Here is a 25,170-nt window from a genome sequence, read left to right as displayed (position 1 = left end):
CTCAATAAATTAGAATGTCATGGAAAAGTTCATTTATTTCAGTAATTCAACTCAAATTGTGAAACTCGTGTATTAAATAAATTCAATGCACACAGACTGAAGTAGTTTAAGTCTTTGGTTCTTTTAATTGTGATGAATTTGGCTTACATTTAACAAAAACCCACCAATTCACTATCTCATCAAATTAGAATATGGCGACTAAAGCATGTTAACAGAAAGTTGAGTGGAAGGAAAAAGTGTGGAAGAAAAAGAACCGCAGCCTAATGAGGATTGTCAAGCAAAATCGATTCAAGAATATGAGTGAACTTCACAAGGAATGGACTGAGGCTGGGGTCAAGGCATCAAGAGCCACCACACACAGACGTGTCAAGGAATTTGGCTACAGTTGTCGTATTCCTCTTGTTAAGACACTCCTGAACCACAGACAACGTCAGAGGCGTCTTACCTGGGCTAAGAAGAAAAACTGGACTGTTGCCCAGTGGTCCAAAGTCCTTTTTTCAGATGAGAGCAAGTTTTGTATTTCATTTGGAAACCAAGGTCCTAGAGTCTGGAGGAAGGGTGGAAAAGCTCATAGCCCAAGTTGCTTGAAGTCCAGTGTTAAGTTTCCACAGTCTGTGATGATTTGGGATGCAATGTCATCTGCTGGTGTTGGTCCATTGTGTTTTTTGAAAACCAAAGTCACTGCACCCGTTTACCAAGAAATTTCGGAGGACTTCATGCTTCCTTCTGTTGACCAGCTTTTTGAAGATGCTGATTTCATTTTCCAGCAGGATTTGGCACCTGCCCACACTGCCAAAAGCACTAAAAGTTGGTTAAATGACCATGGTGTTGGTGTGCTTGACTGGCCAGCAAACTCACCAGATCTGAACCCTATAGAGAATCTATGGGATATTGTCAAGAGGAAAATGAGAAACAAGAGACCAAAAAATGTCTAAGATGTCTACTGTCAAAGAAACCTGGGCTTCCATACCACCTCAGCAGTGCCACAAACTGATCACCTCCATGCCACGCTGAATTGAGGCAGTAATTAAAGCAAAAGGAGCCCCTACCAAGTATTGAGTACGTGTACAGTAAATTAACATACTTTCCAGAAGGCCAACAATTCACTAAAAATCTTTTTTTTTAATTTTTTATTGGTCTTATGAAGTATACTAATTTGTTGAGATAGAGAATTGGTGGGTTTTTGTTAAATATGACCCAAAATCATCACAGTTAAAAGAACCAAAGTCTTAAACTACTTCAGTCTGTGTGCATTTAATTTACTTAATACACAAGTTTCACAATTTGAGTTGAATTACTGAAATAAATGAACTTTTCCACGACATTCTAATTTATTGAGATGCACCTGTAAATCATCGGCAAATCAAAGTGTGCTGGATTGTCCATATAAATTTCTCTTAAAGGGTTTTATTGGTTTGTTTCATTTCATCCCTCAAAAATACTCAAGTACTTGAAGAGAAGTGTTTAGTGTTATTTATATACTATTATAGTATTTATTAATAGTTTGCATTGGCTTAGTATTTTTTTCATCTAAATTTTAATAATTGTCTTTTTCCCTCCAGTTTTAGTCATTTAAATACTTCAAAATGATTTCAGTTTAACATTTCTAATATTTTGTCTTTTTCATCTGATATTTATGTTTTCCTTTAGCTTTATTTAAATGACAAAAAAGAATAATAATAAAACAAAATAAAAAAAAGATTTGTTTTAGTTACTTTTGACGATTTGAAAAATGTCAAAGTATTTGGTTCGTATAATATCTATGCCACTCTTTGCTGTTTATAAACTAACATTACGTAAAGACTATTTAGGTTAATTTTGCATGTTGTGTTACTAACTGACAGTTAAGAGAAGGTGGTTACTACTCAACATCTTATGTATTAATCAGCTGGACTTAATTTAAAATTAAAGGTAAATAATTTTGGAATGATCTTTTTGACTAAATATTCCTGCATTCATTAAAGCGGATCTAATATAGTGGAGTTTACATTTTATTCACTTTTGTGCACTATAGTAGATGCATAAAACTAAAACAGTCATTTAAGTTCATCTTTGCAGTTATGACTGATACATTTGAATAACTGCGCACTTACACATGTTGGTCTAAATGATGAAGGCTTATGTTTAGAACTTTTTGTCCCAGGTTTTTTCCTTCAAATTCCCAAATCCCATCCGTTTCCCAAGCAATCTGGTTGACCAGCATAACTGCATTGATGGACAGATGGTGAGCAGCATCTTAGATTCTAAAACTTGCAAAACACTGTGAAACAGTGCTTTGAAACTACGCTTTGTTTTGTTAGAGACTTAACACATCCGAACAAAATAGTAATCACTAAGCCATATAGTAAGTCGGAAAATTTCAATACACCCCGGTACACCTTTAACCTTTCCATATACACCAACCATCACTCGCTATGCACGGAAGCTGTCAAGCACTGCGAGTAGATTGACAGCTTCTCTTATCCAATGAGAGAAAAGCACTGATGGCTGTTGCCCAATGGCGTCTCAGTGGGCGGGGCCACAAACCTCCAGCGCACCAGCGGAGGAGGTGTTCCTGGCGGCCATCTTTGACGCAAGAAGTGATTGTTTAGCGAATAGAAATAATAGGAAATAAAAATATAGCGTGAAAAGTTGGGTAATTGTGGTGGAACTGAAGGGGATATTAAGAGGGAGAGTGAAACTCAGGAAAATCAGGTAAAACATCCTCGCCGCGTGGGAGCGTCACTCCAATTACGTGCTGCTTTTTTTTCTTTTCCTTTCCAATTTGTATCCCAGCCAAAAAAGCTCGAGCCGGTCGGGTCGCGTTCACTACAGGCTCGAGCGCTGCTTGCTGGAACTAAGCTTTCTAACTCCTCTGAAGTGTTAATATTATCGCATCAGTGTCTCAGCATGTAGAAAAAGGGGTGCATGCAAATTAAGTTGGGTAGGAGAATATAAAAGAAGCCACATGCATGGAAAGACAGTGACAGTCTCTGGTTTCATATTCCTGAAATATTATTTAGTAGAACCCAGCTTGCTCTAAATGAGATTTTATCACCAGGACTGTGAGATCTGTTTTTTTTTTAGGTTTACTCTAAACTCGCGAACTGCCAGCTGTTGTGTTTGCACGCGCTACATTGTTGCGAGAACTCGAATGGATGCGCGCGACTGTGTGTCAGAGAATTTTGATTGACATGCTGCTGTCATCCTGACTGTTTAAATTTTATATGATGATCAGGACAGGACTTTGGTGAATTAATAGCGATTTTTTATGCACTGTTAGCGTTCTGCTTTAGTCACACATGTACTAACTAGTCATTATTGAAGTGCATGGATGCGTGAAATCGTGTCTTCGTTGTGAGAATGAGGCTGATGCATCTTGCTCAGTTGTGTGTGGACTGTGTAGTCACAAATCTGTCTGATAAAATAGTTGATATTTGCTGTTTCATTATTTAATTTGACAACGTTGTCTAATTTGATATACCTTTCAAATGTGTATTTGCATTGCATGTTTTCACTGACCAGGAGCAGGTTAAGTCAAAAGGCCATTATGTTGGTGTTTTTTCAACAACTAAAAACATCTCTATATGCACTGTAACTAGTCTTAGCTTTTAAAAGTGCAGTACCAGAGAAATTTGTGTGTGATAATCCTTTAAAAGGGCCTGAAGGGGCTATTTAATCATTTATAAATGCAGGCTTCAAAGTATGTTTCTTGCTGTCATGTGCCTTTACATCAAGAGCTTGTTTATTTACTGAAGAAACATAGACTCCAGGTCTTACAATCTCTGCATTATAATTGGTCTTCAATTTATAGGAATAGTTCATCCAAAAAAAAAAAAAAAAAATTGTACTCACTATCAGGTCATCCAGGAAGTAGATGAGTTTGTTTCTTCATTGGAACAGATTTGGGGAAATTTAGCATTACATCACTTGCTCACCAATGGATCCTCTGCAGTGAATGGGTGCCGTCAGAATGATAGTCCAATATAATATAAAATATGAGTCCTCTATCCATAATATTCCTTTCTTCAATGAAAAGTCATCTTGTCTGAAGCAGGAGATAAACCCGATCAAGCACCGTTTATAAGCAAAAAGAGTTTAAAGCAGTTCTGAACAAATATGTCAGTTGATTTTGATGTGAGAGGTAGACAGAAGATGGACTTTTTCATTGTAAGCATCATTATGGAATGAGGAATTTCGTTCAGAAGCGACGGTTTAAAGTTAAAACGCCTCTATGATGGATTTGTTTCTTACAAACTTGCAGCTTCACACTTCACTAAAGAAAGACTTAATTAATGGACTGGAGTTGTGTGGATTATTGTGATGTTTTTATCAGCTGTTTGGACTCTCATTCTGACGGCACCCATTTAATGCAGAGGATCTATTGGTGAACAAATGATGTAATGCTAAATTTCTCCAAATCTGTTCTGATGAAGAAACCAATTCATCTACATCTTGAATGGCCCGAGGGAAAGTAACTTTTCAGCATTCTAACATGAATTATCCCTTTAACAAGCAATTCTTGTGAACTTGCTACTTGCGTTGAGCAACACTCTTGAACCTTCTGAATCTAATAAATATGGATAACATGTCTGCATCAATTCAAGTCTCAACTATGTGGGATGTGCAAAGGATAGATTAATACAGTAGCTAAATTTAGACTGAGATAGCACATCTTTATGTTTCACACTGGTGTGCTTGTGTGCATCCCAACAAGTAATTTAAGCGTACAAATACATTTGACTAGACATCCCTGTCTGCACATGATTGGTATTTGATGCTGATAAACATACATTTTTACTATATTTATTTACTTGATACATGTGCAATGGGATGATCTAACCTCAGTGATTTAGATATGGTTTATAATGGAGATGTTTAGAAGACATTATGCCCAGCTCTTCTGTATAATAAGGACTTATCCAATGTAGATAACCAGAACTGGCAAATTGCCCGTTGTGTTGGAGTTATTTTCATTCAAATTAGTAACGTGTAGCACATTTTCATTGAATGCTTTTTGGATGATGTAGGTGAAAAGGTGGAGTGCGTAATTTATTCAGTGTTAAAATAGTTTATCTTATTCCAGTTTAATATAAGGAAACAACTCTGTAATTGTAAGCTGTTTTAGATGACTTCAAAAACTCTGGCTCTGTAGCGCTTTGAAATTGCTGACATAATGTAAGTATTTTATCTCAACCAATGCCATGGAGATTTTGTTTTTCTGTGTTTTCTTTACAGAGGTTTCCACACTATTATTTCATTTATTTATTTTACTATTATTATGTTTTTTTTTCAGAAAGCACTGCCAGTAAATGGCAGATAAAAACAAAATTAGCTTTATTGGCATGTAGAATAAGTATGGGAGAGCGGGGAGAGTTGAGCCAATTATTATTAAGTGAGCACATGACAGTAATATGTGCAATATTTTAGGATGTGGTTGATGTTTGGGAATAATCACTTTGGATTTAAAATGCACTGCTTTCAAAATATGACTTTCCAAAAAAAAGGAAAAATTTCCCCACAGGCTCAAATCACCCCGTTCACCCCTATAGTCTTCACTGAAGCTTATTGACAGTGCACCACTGAGTTCAGTTTTACAGCTAGTCTGAGAATTACCAAGTGAAAATAGAGTATTTTATGCATTTTTATATTCACGACAAACCTGTCCAGCCCATCCCTATAGCAATCACAAGAGTTGTTTTGTGAACTTGCAATGACGTCACCTTGTCATTATAATAATTATGCTAATAGTTCAGGGGGAAAAACATGTAATCATAAAATAGACCATCAGTCTGAGAGGCATGTGTTTTTGGACATATTGCATTGAAGCACATTATAATGGTAGTCTTGTTTCCTGTGATTTGTAAGGGACTCTGCAAGTTGATTTCATACAAGCACAACAATGGTGCTCAATCTCTCTCCAATCTTTTTCAGTAGAAGAAGGCATGAAGCAAACATCATAGTCAAGGAGACATGGCTGATAAAAGAAAACTTCAAGGTATATGATAACGGGCATTTTTTCTGGGCCATATCTGTTTATCTCAATGCCGCTTGATTTGAGGAGAATGCTACATGAGTAGCTTAAATTATTTAGCATTATCTGCTGTATCAAAGCACATGTGCATGTGGCCTGGTCTCACCTCATCCCATCATGTACCTAAACTTTGCTTCTCTCTCCTCAGGTGAAATAGACAGATGTTTGAAAAAAGTTGCAGAAGGGGTAGAGCAGTTTGAGGACATTTGGAAAAAGGTAACAAACTACTGCTTCAGCTATTTGTGTAAAGCTCAATCTTACTTTTTTTTTTTCAAGAATAATATTCTACAATGTGTCATGTCACATAAGCAAATCCAAAAGGAAAAAATGCTGAAAAATGAGAGTATGATAGTTATCACAAAAATATTAAGCAGCACAACTGATTTCTTAATAATAACTTAATAATATTTTACTGTTTTTACTCTGTCAAATAAATGCAGCCTTGGTAAGCATAAGAGATTTCCTTTAGAAACATTAAACTCCAACCCCAAACGTCTGAACAGTAATGTGAAATATATAAACATTTTGTCAAATAGCAAATATAGAATAATAATGCTATGCTTGCATTAAAAGCGCATCCATGGGGCCACCTTTAAACAACTGCAGAGTGGCAAAGCAAACAGCTAAATCACACAGCAAAGCAGATTTGCAAACTAATACACACCCACCACAACTGCTCAGCCTTTACAATAAACCACAAGTTCCTCTCCAATGATGAGCAAATGTAATCAATGAAGAAAATATAAGAAGTTTTTGAATATGAACTTCATTTTAAGAAAGTCTGCTTAATTTTTTTTTTTTTTGCAGCTTTTTCATGTATTTTTGATCTGCTGCTTAGGGACGTGATTGCATGTGTCTTTGTCTTGTGGTATATGTGGGCAGTAGTTCCATGTGTGTTCCGAGACACAGACTTGGACCTCTGGTCTGATTTAAAAAAATGTAAGACTTGATGTCTTTTCACCATTTATAGAAATGTAAAATCCACGGTCTTCAACACTGTAGTCGGGTAGACGAGGGGAATTTCCAATATATGATTTTTTGTTTTTTTTTTGCAATAAGCTGTTCATTAAATACAGTAAAATCTGTGTTATTGTAGAAATATTATTGCAATTTAAAATAACTGTTATCTGTTTTAATAAACTATAAAATGTAATTTATTCCTGTGATGGCAAAGCTGAATTTTCAGCAGCCATTAATCAAGTGATGATATGCTGATTTGGTGCTTAAGAAACATTTCTTATGAAAACAGTTGTGCTGCTTAATATTTCTGTGGATACTGTGATACATTTTCTCCAGGATTCTTTGATGAGTAGAAAGTAAAAAAAAAAAAAAAAAAAAAAAAACAGCATTTTTTTGAATAGAAATAACAATGAAAAAGCCTTTACTTTCACTTTTGATGCACCAGTTTAATGCATCCATGCTTAATAAAAGTATTATTTTCTTTTCAAAAAAAATCTTTCTGACCTCAGATTTGAGCAGTAGTTCTGAACGGTGAAGTATTTTGAAAAATAAACAAAATTTGACAAATAACATTTTATATGTGCTATATATTTGACCATGTTGCCCATGAATTATGTTATATTTTTTTCAGCTCTATAATGCAGCCAATGCCAACCAAAAAGAGAAATATGAATCTGACCTCAAGAAAGAGATAAAAAAATTACAGGTGAGAATTTTCTATTGATCATGAACTGAATCATGGGCATAGCTTGTGGGGTGGGGTGGTGGGTTTCAGAGGGGCCTTACTAATTCCTCCCAGTCTTATCTGCGTAATAACTTATGACCCAACAAATCTGCATTTTGGCGGATAATAGCTTGTAGTATTTACTGCATTCCTGTTGCATGGTGTGAATGGATAACGTACAACAACTGCAGATAAATCTGGACCCAACCAAAATAAAGTCAGATGAAGATACCAATATTGATGCCGTGCTTGATGACTCCAGAACCAAACAGACTCATAAATGTGATCCGCAGGACGCTCCGTTTTAGTGGCTTGTTCTACATTTATGTCAGGAAGTGGTCTATTTACATCCAGATGTTATTTGATTTACAGAAAACAAAACTAAGACATAGATTTTATAATATAAACTGCTTAATCAGCCGTTTTCAGTAATATTTACTTTGTTATGAAGTCTTAGTGTGCCTGCTTATTATGCATTGAATTTGAATCATGTCCAGCAAATATCCGTTTTAAAGCAGTGGGTGAGAAATTCACTCCTTGATTTGTTAAATAAAAGCCTACTTTGATATTCTGTTGACAAAAATGTTTATAGTTAATTATTTTAAACGTGTTAATTGCTAGAGCAGCAAAAATAGACAGCGCAAGTATTTCACGTGCAGTGTTTCTGGTTGCCATGACAGCCTCACGTGCTTGCTGCTGCTTAGTGTGAATTTGTTGTTTACTATAGAAAAACTAAAATGTATTTTAAAGTGTGACTGACCAAATTGATTGGCTTGGTTTGCCTCCCCCCACCAAGCTCAAACGTCAAGCTACGCCTATGAACTGAATGCAATTTTGGCTATAGGTGAATCAATTTTTAATAAATTGGCCTTTTCACTGCTTAAGGTGTCTTTGTCTTTAATGGTAACTTTGAGGAAAAGCGCTACCAACGCTTGTCCACTGTGCTTGGCTACACAGGATGAGTCGGGCATGCTTGATTTCAGGCGTCCAGCTCAATTTTCTTTCATTCTTTGTATCTACATGCTCTTTCTGTTTCTGTCTGCATTGGTTCTGCAGCGTCTCCGTGACCAGATTAAGACATGGGTCGCCTCCAGTGAGATTAAAGACAAAAGACAGCTAGTAGAGAATCGCAAACTCATTGAGACGGTGAGTAGATGTCTGTTTTAATTTAACAAAAATACCTGATACTAATATATAATGCTGGATGTAATATGCTTTGAACATCTTAAATAATTTATTTAGATGAAGTATATTAGTAATGCTTTCAGTAAGGTGAGACCTTTGAGATGTGGGGATATATCTTTAGGGATATATGCATAAGTCACTGTAAGATTAAGATAATGTAATCCAGAAATAAATAATACATCTAAATAAAAATGCATGATGCATTTTTTTTTTTTCACAGCAAATGGAGCGGTTTAAGATTGTGGAACGGGAGACCAAAACGAAAGCGTACTCTAAAGAAGGACTCGGCCTCGCTCAGAAAGTCGATCCTGCACAGAAAGAGAAAGAAGAGGTCGGCCAGTGGCTAACGGTAAGAACGGCATTGTGAAGCACTCGGGTTAAAGTCAATGTGAATTGTTCTTAATCCATTTGCCGTCCATAATTCGGAAAAAGTAGGATCGGGCTTGGTTTTATCCATTTTTTTTTCTTTGGACTTACACACACTGATAAATCATTCACAATAAGACAAGACATATGCATTAAAGGGTTACTCCACCCCAAAATGAAAATTTTGTCATTAATCACTTACCCCCATGTCGTTCCAAACCCGTAAAGGCTTTGTTCGACTTCGAAACACAATTTAAGATATTTTGGATGAAAACCGGGAGGCCTGTGTCGGAATACTCCATCTACCATCAGTGGTTCAACCGTAACATTATGAAAGCGATGAAAATACTTTTTGCAAGCGAAGAAAACAAAAATAAGGATATGGAGAGACACAGAGGAGACTGTTGACAAAGGAATTGTTGAATAAAGTCATTATTTTTGTTTTCTTCGCTTACAAAAAGTATTCTCGTCGCATAACATTATGGTTGAACCACTGATGGCAGATGGAGTATTCTGACGATGTCTTTCATACTTTTCTGGACCTTGACAGTATAACTTGGCAGTCTATGGGACAGTCACAGGCCTCCCGGTTTTCATCCAAAATATCTTAAATTGTGTTCCGAAGACGAACTAAGCTTTTACGGATTTGAAACGACATGGGGGTAAGTGATTAATGATAAAATTTTCATTTTGGGGTGGAGTATCCCTTTAAGAAATTAAATAGGATTTGTTTTGATTTCATGTCGACTTGACAGAAATTCCTGCCATTCTAGGAAGAAGTTGCATCTTGATTCAATATGATAAAACATTAGGCTCATTTTAGGTACCAAATGCCTTGTTTTTAATGTAGATGATGATAGTAGGCGGCTGCTGTCAGGGGAAGAGTGAAAAAAGAGCAGCTGAACTCCCACTTCTTATAGTGGTCCATGAATCTAAGCAAAAGCAAATATCGTGATCACATTCTTTTTAAATTGGAAGCAATTGACATTGCTTTTACATGAAGATTGATATCCTGAACAAGTAATCCAGTGTATTTGTTATTTAATTATGTTACAATCTGCATCTTTTCAGTCCATTTCTAGTTTAATAAGACATTATTTCAGCAATATGTTAAAAGTAAGTTCTGAACTATAACACAAAAATTTGGTGAATATGACTTGAAATAGAACCCGTTGCAAAATCTGTGTGAGGAAATCAGCCTCAAGTGAAATTCCAGATTGCATGGATTTCTATTGAAATGACACTTTTTTGACCCGTGAAAATTTGTCGGTCAGTAAGAAATGTGGCCATATCAAGTCATTTTCCATCATTCTTTTAGTTTGCACAATCTATGAAAAGCAGCTGCAGCGCCTGATTCAGCATGATGTTACTGAAAGCTTTCTGGAATGTATTTGGCAAAAGACATGCTCATCTTAACTGTTGCTTTGTTTGCATCATTTACTAATGTCACCTACTTCTGCTTTGTACCTTGGTTCCCCTAGAACACGATAGACACGTTAAACATGCAAGTGGACCAGTTTGAGAGCGAGGTTGAATCACTTTCTGTCCAGTCCAAGAAGAAGAAAGGAGACAAAGAGGTCAGTTACATTTACTCCATTATTCATTCTCATTCTTTTCATCTTTTTTTAACTGTTTTATGTGGGATAGTCTAGCCTAATAGTTAAAGATCTGGGCTGGAAACTAAGAGGTTGCTTCAAAACCAGCATTTGGTAATTCATGGATGAGTCCTTTTGTCCCCTCAAATAAGGCACGTATGTGGTGATTGGCCCTTAGCTAAAAAAAAGTATTAACTAAGTGACAGATTAATTGGTGATTATTGATGCTAAGAATCAGAATCAAGTTTATTGCCAAGTATGTATACATGTACGAGGAATTTGTCTTAGTAAATTTGTGCTTGACAAAGACAACAGAAAAAACAAGAATAGATAATAAAACAATAAGATAAACAATTTTAAAATAAGACAAGTAAAAGATAAACAATAAGAGCGAGACAAAAAATAGGAAGATAAAAATCTAAAACAAAATAAACATTACCTCTGCATTTGTGCAGAATATGTAAAGTGGGCCAGATGTGCAGCGAGGAGCCAGTGTAAAAGCTTACAGTCGGGGTTTTGAGAGAAGAAAAAAAAAATATATATATATATATATATTACATATTACATAATATTGTCATTTTAATTCTTTAATTTAAGAAAGTCATAATAGGAATTGCAAAAAAATTTGATGGTAATACTGTGGTACTTAATGATATTCATATTCATGTACCATAGTATTTACCATGTACTTTATTATTTTAGTATTTACCACAGAATATTATGGAATTACCCTGGTGCATATAAAAAAATAAAATAAAAAAACAGTATTAAAGTAGTATTGAACATTGGAAAGACATTGTCAGCAGTTTCACTCGTTCTGTTAAAATGATACCGCATTCACATTGGTAGGTCTAGAATGATATTTTTCTCATGCTGTGCCATCAGAAGCAGGATCGGATCGAGGAACTGAAACGAATGATCGAGAGGCACCGGTATCACATCCGCATGCTGGAAACCATCCTTAGAATGCTGGACAATGACTCAGTACAGGTGGATTCCATCCGCAAGATTAAAGATGACGTCGAGTACTATCTTGATTCCTCTCAGGATCCTGACTTTGAGGAGAATGAGTTTCTCTATGATGACATTGAATTAGAGGATATACGTAAGTATTTGGTGTGCATGTCAGAGTTCTACTGTGTTTTGTTTTCAATCGTAACAGGTTTTTTTTGGCCTTTATTTCTTCTTGTAGCCCAACCACTAGTTGGCACATCTCCGTCAGGTCAAACAGAGGACGAGATCTTCCAGCACTCTAGTTCCACACCGACCTCCACAACGTCTTCATCTCCCATACCTCCCTCTCCGGCTACTTGCACTACGGTGAGCATCTCCTCCTCACTGACAGACCCAAAGTTAATCCACAGTATCACAGCTTGGGATGCACAGCATGCAAGTATAAAAATGAAAATCCGTTTTTCATACTAATCATTATAACCTTGTGATGCCTAAATTCACTTGTAGCATTTAAAACTTTATTCATTTTAAAATGGATAATTATTAATTGTGCTAAAATATATTATTTCTGTTTTGTTTAATTAATTTTTTAGTTATTGTTTAGCTAATGTTTAAAAACAAATAATTTGATAATACTGTCAATTTTTTTTTTTTTGCGCAAATATAAAAATTTAAAAATTGATTTTTCACACTGATCATTATAACGTGATGTTTAAATTCATTTGTAGCATTTAAAACTTTATTCATTTCAAAATAATAAATTATTAACTGTGATAAAATCTATATTATATTGTAACAAGATAAATGTATTAATTTCATTTCTAGTGTGTTTTTATGTAGCGGTTATCGTCTGTAACATGAAAATAATTATCAGAACTTCAAATTATTATTGACAGCCTAAATTTTTAAATATTTGTGCATCCCTAGTCAGAGCCACATATCTGACTTCTCAAACCTGCTTACCGGCAGAATAATTTGTCCAAAAGATGTTTGTGGCACGTTGTCATGAATATGTATCTTGAATCTCATCATATTTCTTGAAAATAAAGCACATTAGATAAATGGGACTCTGATTTGTTCATGGAAAGCAACATTTTTTCTGAAAACACTTTTTAGAAATTGCTTATTTTTGGATGCATTATTTTCATTGCGAATGCCGTAGATGTGGTTGGATATGAATATAGTTAAAAAGCAATTCAGTAATTTGTATTGGTTGGCTTTTATTTTATGTCATGTTCTCTTCATTTCTGCTAATGAGAATTCGGAAGATGATAAGAAAAGAGGTCGTTCAACAGACAGTGAAATCAGCCAGGTGAGAAAAGCAACCACAGATCAGTTATATTATGATACTTTTGGGCTGACACTGAGCTCACAAATCCTATTGTTTTGTTGCAGTCACCTATCAAGAATGGAACTCCATCTTCATCTCTATCCTCCTCTTCCTCATTGTCATCATCATCCTCTGGAGTCTCTTCAAACTCTTTGATCGCCATGGCGACTGTCGCCAGCAGCATAAGCTCGGCATCAGGGAGCAACAGCCTCTTAGGTAACATGGGCAGCTCCCTCCAGTACTCTGGCAGCTATAGTTCAGCAACCCAGCAACAAACACAGCAATCCCAACAGCAGCATCAGCCCAAAAACTCAGTCTCCTCCCTCTCCACCACCAACTCGGCCTCCTCCAACAACAGTACCTTACTCCCAACACCCACCTCTACGTCGCCGCCCAACACCAGCACACCGGGCCCCTTGACACCCAGCTCACAGAGCCAACCTCCACTGGGAACGAGTCTTTCCTCCAATCTAGGCCTTGGGAAGGGGACATCAGTGACTAGTGGCACAAACCAGATGCCCGGGCTGGTCCTTTCAGGGATGCCGGCATCCTTGAACAGCATGACTGGGTTTTTGAGCGGATCCAACCCGGCGCCTTATGCACAAGCGGCTGCCACAGGTTGCATGGGCAGCGGGCTGTCAGCGTCGATTGGAATGAATATTAGCAGTACAAACTCCAGTGGAGTCGTATCCTCAGTGGGGACTAACGGAAGTCTAGGCTCCACAAGCCTCTTGGGCTCAGGGCCTGGTGTTTTGGGTCTTGGGTCCACACAGTCCGCTGTGGAGCCTTTACCTTTGGTGGCTCCCAGCTCTGTGGGAGGCACACTGACCTCAGGGAGCAATGTGGGAGTTATCGGAAGCAACGGAGGAACTTCTGGGACAGGAAACGCAGTGGGAAGTGCCCTACCAAGGCCACCTAGTGGGCCGAAACAAAATGGTGGTACAAGTGAGTGCAGAATAACTGTCTAATCAGAAAAAAAAAGTGGTTTCTGCAGGTCTTAAAAAGTATTAATTTGCTCTTACACAAATAAAATCATTTAAAAAGGGCTTAAATCTATGCAGAAATCCTAAAATTCATAGTCATGCCATTTAAATGTTGCATGCATTGCAAAAAATGAATATATTGCTATATAAGATTTTTTTGCCTTGTTTTCCAGTACAAATATATAACATCCTTAAATCAAGATACATTTACTTCAGGGAACCGGCTTGACTGACGAAATGCGCGTGACAATCGCATGCGATATATCGCCCAGACCTATTAGAGAGCATATTGAGTTTTAATTTATTCCTTACATTTACTTTACTTAAAAAGGCCTTTAAAATGTCTAAAATTTATCTTCATAAAGCCTGCAGAAACCTTGAATAAGTTTGTTCTAAAACAACATTATAAGAAGTAGGGGTGTGCAAAAGATTTCTTCTATGAATAATATCGTAATTGTTGTAAACGATATGTGATTTAACATTATCGATCCCAAAAACCAAACAAAAACACACCCAGAGAATGTACGCATACACTACATGATACTGCGCCAGCACATTTAGAGTTCACTCTTTCACTGCTTGATTTAGTCTATTAAAATACATTTAGAATTCCCCCAAAATTCAAGATAAGGGGGCAAAAATGCCCCCATGTGACTTTTATATGCCTTTTATATTTATATCATCTGATATAGTTAATATCACACAGAGTGATAGTGTGACGTTCTGATGTAGTTAATATCACACAGAAGAGTGACGTTCAATAAACAAAAAGTTAATGTTAAGTGACTTATATTTTAGACACAGAAATTCTTATTTTTGCTGCATTTCAACAATGAAAATATTTCCAAACAAAACCACAACAAAAGTGTTTTGCTCCTCTGAGCAACACAGGACAGTGTTTCATTACTGAATCAATCAGCCGTTTGAACAAATCGGTTGAATGAATGACTCGGTGACTCACTCATGCAGTGATTTGCCTCCACCTACTGGTGATTTTGGTTTATATTTAAAGTATATTTTCCGTTTTTTCCACTAAATCATTTCAAATATCAGTATTCAATGTTTTTTTTTTTTAAACAGCAAAACATTAAAGGTCCACTGAAGTGCCTTGAAACGCAGCATTATTCTATGCGTGACGTAATTTCAACTGTAACAGGAAGACAGGGCAGGACCTATCAAGCAAGCAGCCCTGCCTCCTTTTTAAATGGCCAATAGCGTTTTGTTTATATTACAGCTTGGGCCAGAGCCTTTGAGCTCGGCAAAGCCACATTTGACAGCGTATAACAGCCACAGTCTAATAGATTACCCTTTTAGATTCACTATGAATCTGTTACTAAAGCAAAACAGTTATTATGATGATGCTGAGATGGTGCAGTTTAAAAAGTGTTATCTCTTCTACTCATCAGTGCTAATTGTCTAACCATTTCTCCTCCTAATCTCATCCATATCGCTATAAAATATAGCATTCTGTGTATATTTTGTGGTCTGCGCTGATTCACTTACATGATCCGATCCACGCTATCATGTCTGGAGTGGACATTTAAGACTGTAAGTTTTGAATCTTGTAAATGAAAATGTTGTCATTGTTTTGGAGCACACTAGCTTATAGATAACCTTGATGCTAACATATTCATACTAAAAGCCAGAAAAATTCAGTTTGATTTCATAGGGCCTTGAATTATGCATTTGTAAATGCAGGTCAAATGCATTTGTGTCCTGCATTAAACATTCTGTGTGAATGCATCTAAATACCACTTCAGATGTAGATTCTGTGCCACCTCTGCATTTAAGATACAAAATATGGTCTAATTATCGTTATCGGCAAAATTCCAAAAAAAAAAAAATCGAGATATAATTTTTTTTGTCATTATCACACACCCCTAATAATAAGACAATGAATTTTTTTTAAAAAAAGTAAACACACTGTTCACATTTTTACTTCAATTTCCCTGCCTTTTCCAGGTTATAGTGCTGTGGTAGCAGACAGCACATCAGACTCCGCCCTCAACAGTACCAGCCAATCCTCATCCTTAAATTCCTCAACAAATCACCTGTGAGTACTGCTCACTTACAACACCTTAGCAACCACTAAGCAACACCCTGGTAACCACCTACAACAACCTAGCATTGTGAAAAGTTTTCGTGAGATTTTAAAGACAATTAAAGGGATAGTTCACCCAAAAATGAAAATTCTGTCATGAATTACTAACCCTTTTGTCTTTCCAAATCCATAAGACCTTCATTCATCTTTGGAACACAAAGTAAGATATATTTGATGAAATCCGTGAGCTTTCTGACCCTGCATAGACAGCAATGCAACTGAAACGTTTTATGGCCCAGAAAGGTAGAAAGGACATTGTTAAAATAGTCCATTTGACATCAGTGGTTCAACCGTAATGTTATAAAGCCACAAGAATACTTTTTGTGCACAAAGAAAACAAAAATAATGACCTTATTCAATGATTTCTTTTCTTCAGGGTCAGTCTCCGCCGGCATTCACAAGAGTACCACGGCACATATGTGAGCATTCCTCTGCTTGTAAACCAGGCGCAGCAGATGCGTGTTCTACATCAGAACGCCGGCTCCTACGTCAGCAGCAACACACGCATGTGTCGTGGTACTCTCGTGAATGGCGGATATCCCTAACTATCCCTTTAATATTCACTACTGGTAATATTGTTGATTAAACTGTGTTGCCACTACTGGATGAGAACCAATTTTGAACTGAATTGATCTAGATAATGATACTGTTGCCTTCTGTACAGCTGTTTATAGCTGAAATGAAGTTGTTTAATAACTGATGAATGTAATTTGTTTCATAATTGAATTTTATAACATTAACACTTATTTTTCTGTTTATTGTGATGCTTGAAATGATCTGTATTGTATAAAGTACTTTCCTGAAAAAAAAAAACCCATCTGAATTGCAAATTTATGTTATTCCTCATTAAAATGATTTTCGAAATGTTCTTCTCCCTCCTGTCAAAACAGTAATGACAGTGGGTCCAGCCTTCTGGGATTGATGACACTGCCACCCAGCTCGCCTTCACCGTCATATAGTGAGAGTAAAGCAGGCAGTTGCAACCTGATGAATGGCCCACACTCATACACACAGGCTGCCGACACCATCAAGGTCAGTCACGCGATGTTTGCACATACGCACTCAGCACATTGTGTGTCATTACATCACACTACACCTGTTTGATGAGTGAGTGCACATCTGAAGAAAAAGTCTACATTGCTGTTGCCTGAGAGTGCCCTGAAAATTGGCCAAACTGAGATAAGATGGAAACAGGAAGAGAAATGAACACCAAGTTTTTTTGTAATTATTGCACACCAAGTCAACACCACATGAAATTTAGATATAATAAATGTGCTGAAAAGACATTGACAGCCTGGGCTGTTAGTTGTGTAAAGACAAAAATTTGGGGATTTTGAAAAAAAAAAAAAATTATTACTAATACTTTTTTCATATTTATCAAATGTGACATTACAGGAATAAATTACAATTTGTAATATATTAAAATAGTTAAAATGGTTATTTAAATTGTAATAATATTTCATAATATTACTATTTTTATTTTTGATCAAAGAAATGCAGCTTTGGTGAGCATAGTTCACTTCATTATGTAATCTTTTTCATAAATATATCACATTTATAATACATATCATAAATTAATCACATTTATAATTCATACTGAAAATTGCATTCATCACTCTCTAAAACCCTAAAGTTTGTGATTAATAACTAATTGTATTAAATTAAATGTGTTTATATATATATATATATGTATGTATGTATGTATGTATGTATGTATATGGTACTGTTTTAAGAACATGCTAGAGCACCAGAGTCAACTTATAATTTATCTTTGTTTCTGAATGTTGTTTTTTTTTTTCACTCTCTGCAGCCTCAGGAGCCTCCGAGCTCTTTAAAGTCGATGGCAGAGAGGGTTGCTCAGGGCTCAGGGTTAGAAGGGGAGCTGTCTGCACTACATATCTCAAGTGGTAAGTATCAACAAGTTCTCATTACTTTCAGCTTATCTTGCACTGTTCTCTGTTGTTGGCTGCATTCTTTCTTTCATCCTCTTCTAGATATATTTCCCAGCTCCACAGCCCCTTCAGGCACTCCTGCAGCTCCCCAGTCTGCTCTGTCGGAGGTGAGCATCCCCCCATCATTGGGTGTGTGTCCACTGGGCCCCGTCCCCGTCTCCAAAGAGCAACTCTACCAGCAAGCCATGCAGGAGTCCGCCTGGACGCACATGCCTCACCCGTCCGACTCTGAGAGGATCAGGTGAGCACACACACAAACACAATTGTTCTTGTTCACTTGTTGTTCATGTTCACTGATTCTGACACATGCCTCCAAGTCTGGGATATTCCTGGAAACTTGCTCTCTGACCATGTTTTGTATTAATTTGTTTTCATTTTTTTTTTTAAATCTGTTTTATTTTAAAGTATCTAATGCAATGATATGTTTGGGGGCATTGCAGAATGAGGTGTATTTGAATTGTTTCTGTGCACCTTTTCAGAATGAAAAATATTTGACACTTAAAAAAGCCACATTACTCAAAATTAAGTACATTTTATAATAATAATAATAATAATATTTTATTTAAAAGTTCATTTGATAATATTCTTGCACAAACATTTCATAATATTGTCTTTCACAAAACTGGTACTAGAATGAATAAATGAGTGACTGAATGAATGAAGTTAAAAAATCATTTTTAAAAATCAATAAAAATGTATAAACTTTGAATATAAAAAATATAATAATATATAAATTATATAATGTATATTATATATACATATAATGTAAATATAAAAAATATTATAAAATATTATATCAATGGCTGTGATTTAATTAGAGTGATTTAATTATTTAAAAAGAGGTACATTTAATTGGTTTACATATTATTTTATTAATTTGATTTACCAAAATGTACCTGTTAGTCCATTTACTTTTTTTTAAATTTATTATTTTATGTATATTTTTATTTGCATGTTTTTTTTATGTATGTGTTTGTTTTTAGAGGTATGTTGAATGCGAAAATTTTATGAATTAATTGATTATTAATTAAATAATACTAATAAATAAATTAAATATTTTTAATAGCTTAATTTTGAATCATATATTAAATTCACACAAAATGACTATCTCATCCTATCCTATTCCAGTTTATCTGGGTTGTTTGACTTGTTTTGATTGTATTCTCATCAATCATGTTTTAATTGTGTACTCTCTTTTGGACATACAGGCAGTACCTGATGAGGAACCCCTGCCCAACACTGCCTTTTCACCACCAGGTGCCACCTTCTCACTCTGACACTGTGGAGTTCTACCAGAGACTGTCTACAGAGACCCTCTTCTTCATCTTTTACTACTTAGAGGTGTGTGTGTGTGTGTGTGTGTGTGTGTGTGTATTCATAGTTAACGCCCCCAGTGAAGCCCCAGTAATTGCGAACAGTTTGTTTTGTCCTTCAGTAAGCACATATGGCTTGCATTTGATTGATAGATAGTGGTCCTATTGATCTCTGAGTGCGATTTCAGGATTATGGTCCGATTACAGCCCCTTTTTATTAGTGTATTTCTGTTGAGTGACAGATTGTTCTTTTACACCCCCTAGGGTACAAAAGCACAATATCTAGCAGCCAAGGCCTTGAAAAAACAGTCATGGAGGCCACACCAAGTACATGATGTGGTTCCAGAGACACGAGGAGCCCAAGACCATCACTGATGAGTTTGAGCAAGTGAGTCACAATATAACAAAGGCTGTTGCTTGGAATTCTATCCTGTCTACTTATTTTTATTATTTTTTTTGTAATCATATTTTGGCCAAGAAAAGCTTAATATGCCTGACCACAATATGTCGAGTGTCCCACTACAGTTCATTTTGTTTTTATGAAATTAACTACTTTTATTCACAAGGGATGCATTTAATTGAGGAAAAGTGACAGTCAAGACTTTTGCATTGTTAAAAAAATGAATTTTTTATTCATCAAAGAATTCTAAAAAAAAAAAATGTATCATGGTTTCCAAATATTAAGCAGCACAATTGTTTTCAAACTTGATATATTTCTGCAGGATAATGTGACACTGAATATTGGAGTAATTGATGCTGAAAAATAATTTTTGCTATTATTATAAATTGCAATAATATTTCACAATATTACTATTTTTACTATATTTTTTGATCAAATAAATGCAGCCTTGGTGAGCAAGCAAAGAGACTTAAAAACATAAACAGTAGTGTGTATGTGAATAAAACTTGAAAAGTAACTTAATTTTGTTGAACATTTCATTATTTCTGTCTTTCTACAGGGGACATATATTTACTTTGACTATGAGAAATGGGGCCAGAGGAAAAAGGAAGGATTTACATTTGAGTACAGGTACCTTGAAGACCGGGACCTCCAGTGACGGATGGTCAACTAGAACGGAGGACTACTGTCGACATTCCGGACACATGTACACTCTCTTTCATTCATCAGGGAGGAGACCCAGATGCATGTGCGAGGCTGTTTTATGTCTCGCTGATGCATAATGCATCTGGAGCCCCTCCCACTCTTTACAATCCTCCCCCCAGCCGCTCCCTTTGCGACTCTGCCCTCTAATTCAATCAGACTTAACGCCAGTAAATCACCCCTTTCTGGAGCATTTTTGCACCACAGAAGTTGAATTGGTCAAATAAAGCATTCAGCCTGTCAGGAGGATGACAAATACAAATCAGTGTGGATGAGTTATTAAGCCATGACTAAAAAACTGAAGTTCTGCTACAATAATGATAACGTAAAGCCAACTAGTCCGAATTCTGTGAGCTACAGTGGTGTTATTCAGAAAATTATTTAAGTAAACATAAGCAATTAAATTTTTATGCACAACAGTTTTCTTACATATACCTGTCCACCAAAGCTGTAACATCTGCTGTTTTCTCTTATGAAGCTTGTTTTTTCTGATCGAAGCACAGGTCTTAATTAATACAGATAAGCTTGCAAGTAAATATTCTGAACTCTAATATTGATATTCATAATTGTGCCATCACTGTGAGTCTCTTTTACCAGTTCAAGCACACTATTTTTTGTTCACAGACAACAAACAGGAGACCAAGTACACATCATTCAGTTTTGCGACTCTTATCAAATGAAAAGAGTTTTTTTAGACTCAGAAAGGGAATTCAGGAATATGTTCATATATTAGGGTACGTGTGCATCTCCAGCTGAAATTCTTTGTGAATTTTTGAAAGTGACAGGTTTCGAGAGCCTCAGTAGACTTGCATGTCTTACAGATTTCACTAAAACTTCACAGTTTCATTTTAAAGTGGCACTCATAAATTTACAGGATTTTATTCCCCGTATTTGTTTGTGCTGTATAGATTAACAACCACAGAAATAATTTTAATGAGAAGAAAATACTGTAGAGGTGAATGTAATCAGTCATTTGGAGATTTCTTTACAATTTAGCAAGAATGGGGCGTTAAATACCCAACCTTACGAGGTGCCCATGCACACAACCTTGTTTTTATCTTAACCTTTATCTCTCCAGAAGAGCGTGTGGAAGAGAGCAGAAATGTGAATTATATATATATATTTTTTTCCTAACTGGAAAAGTGTTGTACAGAACATTTGTTCTCCTTCTGTTGACACCCCCCACCCCCTCCATTTAAATGGCATGGAAAGTTACACTTGCAAAGTGAACTGGAGTAAAAAAAAAAAAAAAAAAACAGTAAATAAAGCAAAGAAAGTAAAGACTGTAAAATATAAATAAAATAACTACTTTTCAAAAAGAGAGTGTCTGGGTTTTCATCATCGCTGAGCATCTGTTTTGAATTGCATTGTTCTCATGAGACTGTCTCCAGTAACTTAATTTGTTTACTGCCTTGTGAAGAAATTGATTATCATTTTAATTTAGTCCCATTATAATTCAGTTAGTTCCAGTCCTCGAGTGCTGTTCCAAGAGTGTTAATATACAGTACAACAGCACTGGGGCTTTTCACTGTTTGTATCCTTCAGCTTGAATTTCTTTGCAGGGTGGAAAGAGGGCGAAGGCTGGTTTTGAAAGTCAGAGCATCTGTGTTTTCTCTTGGTTCATGTTGCTTATGGTTTCTCGCTAGTGAGAAAATTTAGCTGAAGCAGCAACGCTTGAGAGTGCAAAGGAGAAATCTCTCACTCCACATTACATAAGCTGTTCTAGACTGGCTTCCGGTCTGTGCATTTGTTAGTGAGCGACGCTTAAGTCTCTGGCTTATTAAGAAAAAGGGTAAGTTGGTTAAATGTAGAAATCACTTGCATTGCTGGTTAAATACAAAACAAACTTGTATTCAGTGATCTGTGTATTAGTATAAAAAGTCTGGTGTCAGAATTTTTTTTTTTTTTAATTTTTAATTAAAATTTTTATTCTGCAAGGATGCAATAAATTACTGTCACTTTTCATCAAAGATATTTATTATGTTATTATTGTTTTTATTTTATTTGAGGAATGCCAAAAAATACCACAATTTCCAGTTAAGTAGCATAACCATGTTTAAAATGTATAAGTCAGTAACACTTTACAATAAGGTTCATTATTTAACATTAGTTAACATGAACTAAGCATTAACAATACTTCTACAGCATTTATTAATCATAGCTAATGTTAATTTCAACATTTACTAATGCATTTTTAAAATCAAAAGTTGTGTTTGTTAACATTAGTTAATGCACTGTGAATTAACAAACTAACAATGATGGCTGTATTTTCATTAAAATGAACAAAGATTAATAAATACTGAAATAAATGTATTGTCCATTGTTGGTTCACGTTAGTTAATACATCAACTAACATTAACTAATGGAACAGTTGCAACAGTTTAAAGTGTTACCGAAATGTCTTTTAAGACATATTAGAATGATTTCTGAAGTTTCACGTGATGCTGAAGACTGAGTAATTGCTACTGAAAATCAAGCTTTGCCATCACAGGAGACCTTGCGGTAGCATCCAAATTCTTTAGGCTTTGTGCTGCTTTATGCACCATCCTTGAACTTTTCCCACACCTGAACCTGTTTTTCACATTTTTCAACTGTTCACGCATGTGTGAGTGTGTGATTCCATGTTTTTGTGTCTGATTATTTTTGTGTGTGGCTCTGTGACGCATTTGGTTTGGGCCAGCAGCTGCAGGAGTGTTTGAGTCATCTGGCTGTGTGTGAGAGCGCGTTTGTGTGCGTTTACATGTGTGTGCGAAGGCTATGAGCACTTCTGGCAGGTTCACTACCATGAAGCTCCCACAGTGACAAGACTAACCCCACCATTGCCTCCAGCAACACAGGGAGTCATGTCATGCCCCAAATACAAACATTCGCTCTCACGTCACTGCAGATCGGAATGCTCATAGCCCAATGTCCTAAAGTGTGTTGCCTTCAGACTGCAGTATGTTAATTGAGAACAATGCTGTCTCCTCCAGAAAGCCTCCTTAACCGTCTTGCCTTTTCCACGATGTGAGATAACCAATGCCAGCTTCTGAAGACTTTACATGCATGCAGCCTGGCATCTCTGCTGTTAGAACTACTAGTGAGAGAGTTAATACGTTCACTTTAGGCCAAGTGGTTTTACAATCACAATCAACATTCAGTTATTTTAATTACTTAGGAGGACCTTTTTGCAGGTCATTTAAATAGTCTTTTGTGGGGGATTTTTTTTTTTTTTCAAGAAGTTTCTCAGTTAATATGGTAAAACAGAAAAAAAAAATCTAATAAAGCATCAGGTGTAATTATGATACAATAATTAGTAAGAAAAATGGTTTTAAATATATATCATGTCAGATTGCTGTCACCGCTTGACATGTTTACTAGCTAGATGCAGTGCTTTTTTATTGTCTAACTTTGTCTGAAGAATAGCTTGATAGTTTAATTGTAATAATAATAATAATTACTAATTAGTAATAATAATAGTAATAAAAATAATACATTATATAATATATTTTTAATATAATAATAATGACAACAAAAATATTTTTAAAAGATATAAAAGATAGTTTATTATATCGAATATAATTTTCATCGCCCACCCCAATTATCATGTTTTTTTAATTTTTAAAATTTATTCTACTAGTTTTTTTAATTCTCATTTTCATTAAAATAATTTTCATTAATGCAATAGGGTAATTTTTGTCATTTCATTTTTCCAAAGACAAATACTAGAATTAAATACATTCTAATTTAAATATGGTGTGACGCATGATCTGCAATGACTTTTGTGCTTCAGTGAAGCACTTTGCAAATCCATCCACGGCAGGGCCGAATAACCCCATACGGGAGTCGAGAATGGTGACTTTTTCTGCATCTTGGGTCTCCTTCAAATCCAGTCAAAGGTGAGGCTCAAGCACCACCAAGCTGTCCATGGCCCTGCTGATTACCTGCACAATCGACTTAGTAGCGCACAGAGCCAGGTTGGTTGCTGTGCGCAGCTCCTTAAAAGCATCATTAATAGGGCCAGATGTCGGCAGCTATAGCTTTGTGGGCAGCGTGCCAACATACAGTGCTGTTGCGCTACGGGCGTCCCGAGTTCGAGTCCCGACTCGAGGACCTTTCCTGATCCTGTCCCCCTGTCTCTCTCCCACTTTGCTTCCTATCAGCTATGATCTGTCCTACTGTAACAAGGGCGAAAATGCCAAAACATAGGGCTAGACTCATCCAATTCATGGAGGAGTTTGGCTTTAAACACTTGAAGCACCACCATAGTGTGAAGCTCTGAGCCAGCTTGGCCAGTCACTTAAAGCCTGCACACTAGAGCCACAATGGGCCTGCTGGGCCTGGATGGGTGCACAGCCTTAGCTGTTAGTCAATGGAGGTGAGGGTGGCAGAATTAGAAGAGTGGATGTGTGCCATGTAAGGGACACACCACGCCTTGGTAAGTTCATCGTAAACTCGTAAAAAGGGCACTGGTCTCTGGCGGGAGGTTCGTTGACGACGGCCCAGTGAGCATCGATCGTCTAAGCTGCTGCGAGCAGGCTCTTCCAGAACCAACCATTCTAAGCCAAGATTCTCCACATCCTTGGTGAAGATGCAAATCAGTTCGCTATCTG

The 25,170-nt window shown here is 36.2% G+C and overlaps 1 pseudogene; it reads left to right on the top strand.

Annotated features, from left to right (window-relative positions):
- The first annotated feature begins 2,522 nt into the window (after nucleotides 1-2,522).
- On the top strand, nucleotides 2,523-21,897 carry LOC109112364 (annotated as a pseudogene).
- Nucleotides 21,898-25,170: the final 3,273 nt, after the last annotated feature.

Source organism: Cyprinus carpio, chromosome A19 (genome assembly GCF_018340385.1).
Source record: "Cyprinus carpio isolate SPL01 chromosome A19, ASM1834038v1, whole genome shotgun sequence".
Taxonomy (NCBI): domain Eukaryota; kingdom Metazoa; phylum Chordata; class Actinopteri; order Cypriniformes; family Cyprinidae; genus Cyprinus; species Cyprinus carpio.
The sequence above is the reverse complement of the archived record's forward strand: the minus strand, read 5'-3'. Positions and strand labels throughout refer to the sequence as shown.